The sequence below is a fragment of the Dermacentor variabilis genome, chromosome 1 (genome assembly GCF_050947875.1).
Source record: "Dermacentor variabilis isolate Ectoservices chromosome 1, ASM5094787v1, whole genome shotgun sequence".
Classification (NCBI taxonomy): Eukaryota; Metazoa; Arthropoda; class Arachnida; order Ixodida; family Ixodidae; genus Dermacentor; species Dermacentor variabilis.
This window is the reverse complement of record NC_134568.1, coordinates 190,480,828-190,490,128: the sequence shown is the minus strand read 5'-3', so window position 1 is coordinate 190,490,128 and position 9,301 is coordinate 190,480,828.

Sequence of the window (9,301 nt, the reverse complement as noted above, 5' to 3'; positions counted from 1 at the left end):
CTGTGACGGAGGTTGTGTGTGCGGTCCGGTATGCGTTATTTTCTAGAAAGAAAAAAAAAACTTCATTATGAAGTGCATGATCAGGCTACGTAGTCGTCCGCTATCTACTAGAGCAAGACAATAAACGATGCACGCATGGACATACACATGTTACTGCCAAATAAACTTAAGGTCGGTCCATTTAATACTGGTGATTTAATCATGGATGAAAGACGGATGTTCTCTTAATGTGCCTGCTTCAAAGTAGGATAAATCGAAACTTGGTCAACCAATTTTACTAGTGTTGTAAGGTTTTGTGAGAAAGAGTGTTGTGTATAGCTTCGCAACTAGTCACTTTAAGAGTGTGGCACTGTCTTCCATCGCACGTGTACTTCCGCGGCTGGAAGTAATGTTCATGTTGTGCTCAATGTTTGCTTCAGGAACCCCCTGAGCGCTTACACGTTGATATTACAGCCACTTGTGAATTCTGGTCCTAATGTAAGCATTAAGGGGCTTCAGCACTCATTTTAGTGCTAACTTTAGAGGTTCATTCTATTGTGTATATCGTTGACTGACAAGAGATGCTGGGTCTGGTAACTATTACATCTTGACACTACTAACTTGTGGCACGACGAGTTTACGCAAAAGGACAGTGCAGGTGTCATCATATACGTCATGAGTCCTTAACATCACTCATGATCTTTTCCATCTGGTCAAAATGTTAAACGTCTATGGTAATTGATGTCTAAACATTGTACCACATATGCCTTTGTGCTACCATCAGTGAGAAACAGGGGAGAGGGTTTCTGAACAAGAACAAACTTTAATTTGGCTTGTTTACCATCGGGTGCACACTCAATAGCTGCTGAAGAATCTTCCCCGAAGCCCAGTGCGCAGACTGCTTTGATAGCCTTATCGTGGAGTGTCACTCAGTGATGTGCACAGCTGTGGCTGAAATGGCTGTGGAACTTTGGCATGCTGCAGACATGGTGGTTGGTGTACTAAATACGGTGTGTCCGATTCGTGCACAGTTTACTGCACCATGTACTCCAGTCATGCTGTGCTGTCCCATAGCCCTCAATTATTTGGTGCAAAAGCATGCCACTGCACCACAGTTCTCTATTGTGGCATGGTGCAGGCGCCACTGCTTTGCAGGGAATTGCTACACCTACTGGTTAGCTGGTGCTGCTGAGGTTTGCAGCACCATGCAAACAATGCTCACAGGGGTGATGTTTGCAGACACAGTGGGCACTTCCAGTGTGTGCGCATACGCTCTGTAACCTCTTTGACAAGGTTTCAACATGCAGCCAGAAAAGTGTCCAGAACATTGAAATTTGTTGCGGGCACTGTTACTTTAAAAGCTCGTTAATGTGTAGTTGGCGGGGAACATGGATCAGGTATGCACTAAGCAATGTACTAATTAACAAACAATCACAGATGAGCAGCTATAGACTTACCGGCCAAAGAAAAAAACAGCTTAATTCTCACTCAATTACACATGCAGACAAGTTTTATTTGCAGTCAGGCAGCAAAAAGCTTGTGACTTTCACTTGCCGCCATAGCAACCTTGCAGTGATGATGGCATGCTAAAACTCAGCAAGTTCGCCAGCCAGTTTCTCCATCAGTCCCCACTTCTCTGCGAACGCCCTGATAATGGTCAACACACTATGCATGTCAAATACGGAAGGGCCATCATCCATGTCATCCTCCATGACGACCACGTGGATGATGACGATGATGGTCCCTGATGACGGTCAACACTCTAGCCATGTCAGATACGGAATGGCCATCATCCACGTCATCATCCATGACGACGAGCAACGTTTTGACGTCTATATCAGTGGCAACTGCAGTACGGGAAAGGTCCATGTGCCACAATTTTGCTATCTATGGTCTGCAAGCGCAACATTTCGCCAGTGTCACACATGTACATGCCAAAAAATGAAGTAAATACTACAGATTAACCATTTGGCATGCATTAAGTGTCTATGGCTTAAGCAGTCATTCGCCAGTGTCATGCTTGTACCCACTGAAAAATGAAGTAAATACTACACATTAACCGTTTGACATGCATTAAGCAACTACGGCTTAAGTGCTCAGCCAATACGTCGGGTTGAATGGCTACAGGGCAGGGAATTCATCACGACTGTGTTTAAATTAGAATTACTTATTAAATGGGTATGTATTAACAAGACTTGAAGCCACATGAAGAGCAATGAGAAAATACAGATAAACTGACAGGAGCATGGCTTAGAATCCTAACGTTTGCACCAAAGCTTAAAATTTTCTTTAAAAAAATTAAATTATGGGGTTTTACGTGCCAAAACCATGATCCGATTACGAGGTATGCTGTAGTGGGGCACTTCGGAAATTTAGACCACCTGGGGTTCTTTAACATGCACCTAAATCTGAAGTACATGGGTGTTTTTGCATTTGAGTCGCATCGAAATGCGGTCGCCGTGGTCGGGATTCGATCCCACAACTTCGTGTTCAGCAGCCCAACACCATAGCCACTAGGCAACCATGGCAGGTAAAATTATTTTCTTCTCCCAAAATATAATTACCCCATGCGTAGAAGCATACTCTCTGGGGGTTGGAAATCCAATGGAGGCATGGACAGAGAGGGACAGAATGACCAGGTACTGTGACATTACAAAATTTCATCAAAACTCCAGGTGTGCTTCCCCAACCCCATTCATCTCAGGAGGATATATCCAGACATCTATTCAGACGATAACTGTAAACTATGCGGCAGGGCTCACGCATCTCTTAGACATTCTCTGGGAATGTTAGGTTATATGCAGAGAAAATGCAGTCTCCCCAGATAAAGCTGCAGCGTGGTGGATGGTTGCGCTGCGCAGCTCAACTTCCAAGATCAAATATGGGCCATCCAACAAGCCCGTGAGGCGGCGAGGAGACAGGATCTCCGGACCTACTCGGGGGTGGCCTAGGCCTAGGCCCAGGCCACAGATCTGCCGGATTTTCAATAAAGTTGTTATCGTCACCATGCTTTGCATGTAAACTAACAATTTGTAGGGACATACAAATGCGTTTCGGGAGTAAAATTTACTTCAGACTAAGATTTTGCAGCAAAATTATAAAATAACCATAGGCGACCAGCAATTGAATGCATGGTATCTTTGTATAAACAGAAGGGGGCAAACCTACATGTCACAACAGCAAATAAGGAGGAGAGTTTGTAAACAAAACAGGTGGACCAAGCAGGTAACAGAAACAGCATGGCACTGCTTTCAACACTCCATAGAGTTTCTAAATAAGTTATACTAATATGAAACTCTATGCAACACTCCTTATTTGTCAGAGTTGGTGCAAACACGCAGTGCCGCAGATACATAGATCACAAAGGCACCCAGTCTGCATTGGCCAAAAGTCCGGAAGATTCACGGCGCCTACACGACCATCGAGTTGTTAAAGCGGAAAGTTGGGCGGGTTGGTATACATTCATAATGGGAACAGTGCGAACAAGATGACGACGGAGTGAAAGGACACAGGCAGCGCTCGTCCCATGTCCTTTCACTCCGTCGTCGTCTTGTTCGCACTGTTCCCATTAAGAGGGACATTATAATGCTTGTTCCTGCCCAGACTGTTTAGTGTGGGAAGGACGCTGCTACAACACAAGTACTACTACCATCTACCACTTGCGAAAGCAGCAAAGCATCCACGCAAACCACACCACGATAAAACGAGACATTAAAACACGCGACTAACAGCACATTCTACAACTCTAGCACATTAAAATTACATGCGAAGGCCGTTTCCACATGAACCAGATTCCCGGTACAGCTTTCTGTTCCTCAATACGTGCTACATGAAAGTGTTTTGGCCAGTCACGTGGCACTTTTATGTAGCCCGTATTGAGAAACAGAAAGCTGCATCGGTAGTTTTTCATGTCGCTCTACAATTTTCTCATTGATACTTTTTATCTAATTATAATATTTGAGAAGTTGATTAATCAAGACGAAATATCTATCTAGGCGAAATAAAAAATATAGTTCGAGTACCTCCAATCAATGGCAAACATTACCTTTGTTTTGTCCAGCTACATGGCATTTGCATATTTTAAAACTCTGGCTAAAGCTAGCTGGGACACCCTGTATAAAAATATCTGTATGCTGAATAGGTAAAATGTCCATAAAGACAGTGTTCTCCAAATCTTGGAAAGCACCAGACCACAGCAATGCACAAAGATTTGGTGACCGAGGCAGTATGCAGGTGCCATTTCAGAACCCTTCAAATCATGGTTTTCATAACTGGGAACCTCCATTCCTGATGTCACATATCTCCCAAATTCATCATAAACTTCTGCAACAGTTACACTGTTGCAGCATGTACTGAAATTTCCCATTGTATGAATACATTTAATTTCTAGGCCCTTCGGCAAGAATTATTTTCTCAATTTATTTTACGTATTGAAAGGAAGACAACCACTGACATCATTGCGAAAAATATTCAAACTTTATTTGCATGTGTTTGGCGCATGATAGCCTGAGTTGCTTATGCGCCATAAAACCCACTACAATACAATACAATCAAACTTTATTTGCAATAAGCCCAATCAGGACTTAGAAAAAAGTGCAGCATTTTTACAGTCAGGGCTTAAAAAAGCAAATCAGACTTCTTTACATATTATAAAAATATCACTGAAACCAGCAGTGACTTTGTTATTTGCATAAACTTTGTAGTGAGCTTCTTTTTGACACGCAAAACTTCAATGTGATCATAAAAACCGAGCGCACATTTGTGCCCTTTTCTTAAAAACAATGTAACACACTTAAAAATTAAAGGTGTTAAAGGTGAACAGTTTTATACATTGCAAAATGATCATTTTGCACTGAACATTATATAAATTTGGTCATGTCAGCATTTAATACATGCCTGGTCTTCTTCAGGCAGACAGCTCAATTTGCATTGCTACACACTTGCTGTTCAAAGTATTTTACTTCCTACATAGTTATTTGCCTAATTTAAAGGGCTAAACTACACATTACCAATAAAAATTCCACAAACACTCATAAAAGGTACTGTAAAGATGTTTATGCCAGAAATTTCTTTTCCGAAGAACTAAAGTTGAGCATGCCATTCCAAGTTCTGCATGCCAACTTAAAGTAATACCGACACAACATCCTTGTGTCTTGCTTATTTTACAGATAATCAGTATGCCAGTAATGATGTTATGAAGCCACAAATGCTTCAGCATGCAATTAATAATTGACACACCAGTTCTGAGCTCCTAAATCAGTATGAGACACATAAGAGAGAGAAATGCAAATTCCGGCAACTTCTGCTGTTGCCAAACAATAATATCCGAGTGTGTCCCTATTTATCACTTTGAATACAGTCCTATACAGATATTTTCCCATGACGCTGAATGCTCCAAGAAACTTGCGTGTGCATATTTATTCAGGTGCGAATTGGGGTCATTGCTGCTATACAGTTGAACCTCATTATAATGAAGTAGCATCTGACATAAACCTACCCTCTGTTATGTTCTATATTTGTCATAAGCAAATGTGCTGATCGTAATGAAAAAAAAATTTGGATTGGGTTTATGCGAGAGAAATGCAAGTGCGCTGCCAACGGGCCAGCACAAGGTCTTCTGTCGATTTCGATGGCCCATCGGTGGCTTCCCATTTTGATAGATGACCTGTGAAACACATTAAATTATAGACATATGGTTTGCTTTAGCATTAACATGTAGCCATGCAATCGGTACGATCAGTATGATCTCATGGGACTGGCATGTTGGCTCTCTAGCTGAGGGCCAGCCAAGCCAAGCTGCTGGCACGTATGTTTAGGATGCGTCGTTTCAAGTTCCCCTTGCTGAGTCTTTGACATTTTTCCTACTAGAATACATATTCTGAACAGCGAGCAAATATTCGCTTCACAGTAACCGATATTCTCTCAAATCGTGCATTTCTTGTTATAGCAGTAGAATACGCATTGAAATAAGGCATGGCCAAACAAATTTGATGTTTACTTCCATGTTCATTGTATCGAGGTTCAATTAGATCAGTTCTTTTAAGGTTGCCATAAGATGCAAGACAGTTTATCTTTCAAGTTAAATGACAATCAAGAGAGAGAATATGCAGCTATAAATGCATTCTTTTGCACTAGATGCCCATTTCAATTCAGATCAAATCTCTATTTCAACATGAAATGTGAGGGAACACAGCCACAAATCACTTCACAATGAATCGTGCCCAGTAAACGCAGCAAGTGGGGCATGAACTGTAATTGCATGTACATTTGAGTACACATTATATGACTAAAACATGCAAATGTATGAATACTGATGTAAGGATACAAAAAAAAAATGAAAAGAAACAGAATACATGAAGCAGTCAAGAGTACCTTGTTGAAACACGAAACTAGTATACAGATACACAACGTGTAACGTGGCTAAACAAACGCATTAAGAAATTATTTTATAATAAATGGTGTATTAACCACTAAAACAGCCGATATCACTTTCTTATAAGAACCGCACAAATTTCACTATGGGGTAGCAAATGGTGTGCAACTAATTTTGAATGTTCTAACTTCACACAGGTACTTTTAAGTGCAGATCTAATGTTTTCCTTTGGGGGAAAGAAATTTGCAATGAGAGGTTAATGTGATCAGTTCAAAACAAGTGCTATTTACAGCATGAAGTCGTGAATTCAATGTAAGGTGGCTGGAAATGGTGTCCCTGTAGCATCACTAACTCTGGTATCACTGTTGAGCCATTACTAAAGGGGATGACAACATACCCAGTTTTCACCCACAAATGTAATGGGCTTTTGGCATCAACGAGGCAGAGGGCAAATATACACTCCATCTCATTTGAAGCTTCACAATCTACATGGGATAAAGGAGACACTGGGAAAAAGGAAAGAGTGAGGGGGACGCGCAATGTTCCTGGAAGAGTGGTCGGTACAATACATTTGGATATGGTGGCCAATACAGTGGATGTAGACTTTTCACATGTGTAATGCTAAGAAGCACCGAGTTAGGCAGGAGGGAAAGACAGATTTGGTAGCACAAGAGATGACATCACCTGAGACCCACCACTTTAGGTTGACTGGCATGCTAGTATGTTGCAATAATATGGCATGTCAGGTCTGGCCACTGCAATGTTGCTTTTGACCCACAAAAGTTGTGCTGCAATTGGAACTCTAGAAATGGTCATGTTAAATAGTGATATAAATAAACATTTGTTGGTGCAGAAGAAACTGAGGTTTCAGAACATGTTTACTGGAATGACAGCTAATCAGACTTTTTACGTTCTGCTATAAAAGCTCCCGGGGATTTGCCATCATCATTGCTGGACTATTGTGAGTGTGCCTGATGACCTTCCCAGAAGCACAAAAATTGCGTCTCACACTTTCTACACACTACGAGAAGCACATTTTATCACGCACTGTAAACAGCAAGAAGGTTCACTAAAACTTTATTTAAAAATTCATAAAATTAAAAACTGAAAAAAAATTGTATCGGTACTTCCTTTAATGCAGATGCAGTGACCCAAAAATTGCACTTGGTAGGCATAAGCTACTTGTTTGACGATCCTGATGCTCATGATCCTGATGGCTTTTAACCAGGTAATGCAGCAACAGTGTAGGCACAGAACCAAAATATAGATCACCACTGATTGTGCCTTTTATTCCTGCTTTTAACTGTGTCACTAGTGGATCACCACAAACAATAACAGAGAAATATGGGACGTGTGTCCCATCGTCTTCACTGTTCACCATGTCAAATGCAAACCAACTAGCCCAACTTCTCTAGTAAACTTGGAGCACAAAGCAAAAGACAAGGATGAAAGGATGGTCTGTGTCCGGCCTTTCATCCTTGTTTTTCCTTCACACTTCAAGTCAACAAGTGATGAAGTACCAACCAGCCCACTATCAAGCATTGCTTAGTCCAACTTCACAGTTCAGTTTCAATACAAAATTCTACAATGCCTTACTTCTTAAGATGCATCACACAAGCGAACATGATATGACCAAATAAATAAAAAATACTTTACAAATGTGCAAAGTTGGGCTAGTTGGTTGCACAACATTCCGAGTGTACTGCCCAAGGTTGCAAATAACTTCTTTATACAATTTCACAACTGTCATTAACTTAGGCACCAGCTATAAGAAGATACAGGCTAATGTCCTGCTCCTTTAGAATAAAGAGAAGATATTTTAAAAACCAGATATAGCCCCGCAACCTGATGAACAATTATGCTTTCAATGCCAAACAGCACAAATTTTCACAGTGACACTTATAGGATTGCCAACTCCAGTATGGTGGCTGCTAGTCATCAGCAGAAAGACAAAAAATGTAACGACTTGGTGCACAGGCATGCACAATATTTACAAATAATATGGACTTGTATACCTATAAGGTGTTCCAGTTAACAAGGGCCAAGCTATTAAAAAAAATGAGAGAGAGATATAAGAAATGAAGATTAGACCTAATGTATTGTGTCAGCAACTGTTTTCTGCCAACTTGGGTACCCTTTTCTGTTATCCCTAATTAATCATATAACAAAAAGAAATTAACAAAATTATTAATTTGTGATGTAATACCATTCGCCAGAAAAATTGTGCTTCGCATTTGAAAACATCATATTCAAGAGTTTCAAACTTGCTATATTTTTCTTTGTTATTTCTTGCCACATTCACAAGTTACGGTTCAAAATAAAAAATTCTGGCAGAATTCATCTCATGATGAATGTCGGTATTGCTGAGATTAGCATTGAAGGAATTTAGTGACACACTGTATTGCCAATGCCGAAACATTTCATGTATGAAGTGTATATGCAGCTTGGCTCCTCTCTTGTGTTTCCGGCTGGACACACTGTGCCATCTAGCAATGCCACCGCACTTGCATGTGGATGAATTTATATATTCATACAAGATCGTCTGAACATATATTACACAATTTTTAAAGAATTTTTTTGTCACTGAAGGGCGGCACATACCCAGTGGCGCGTACCCAGTGACTCAAGTTGGCACGAAAGAAGTTAGATACAAACGGACAAACCAAAAAGTGGGTAATGTTCCAAAAGAATGCTATTGACATAAAAAGAATGCAAAGTGAGCGTATGCCCACATGCCGCACGTGCGTGATAGCCACACACTCAAAGGATGTTTCCAACCACTAACTCTGCTAAATTGCTGACTCGGCGACTGTGCAAATAAGACAGGTGCCAAGAGGAAATAGCTGCATGACACGATAATCTGGAGCAGAACACTGGACTAGGACAGCGATAAGAAGTTTCATTGCTCTTAGCAGCAGCCAATGGATACACTGATGCCTTGTTACTTTT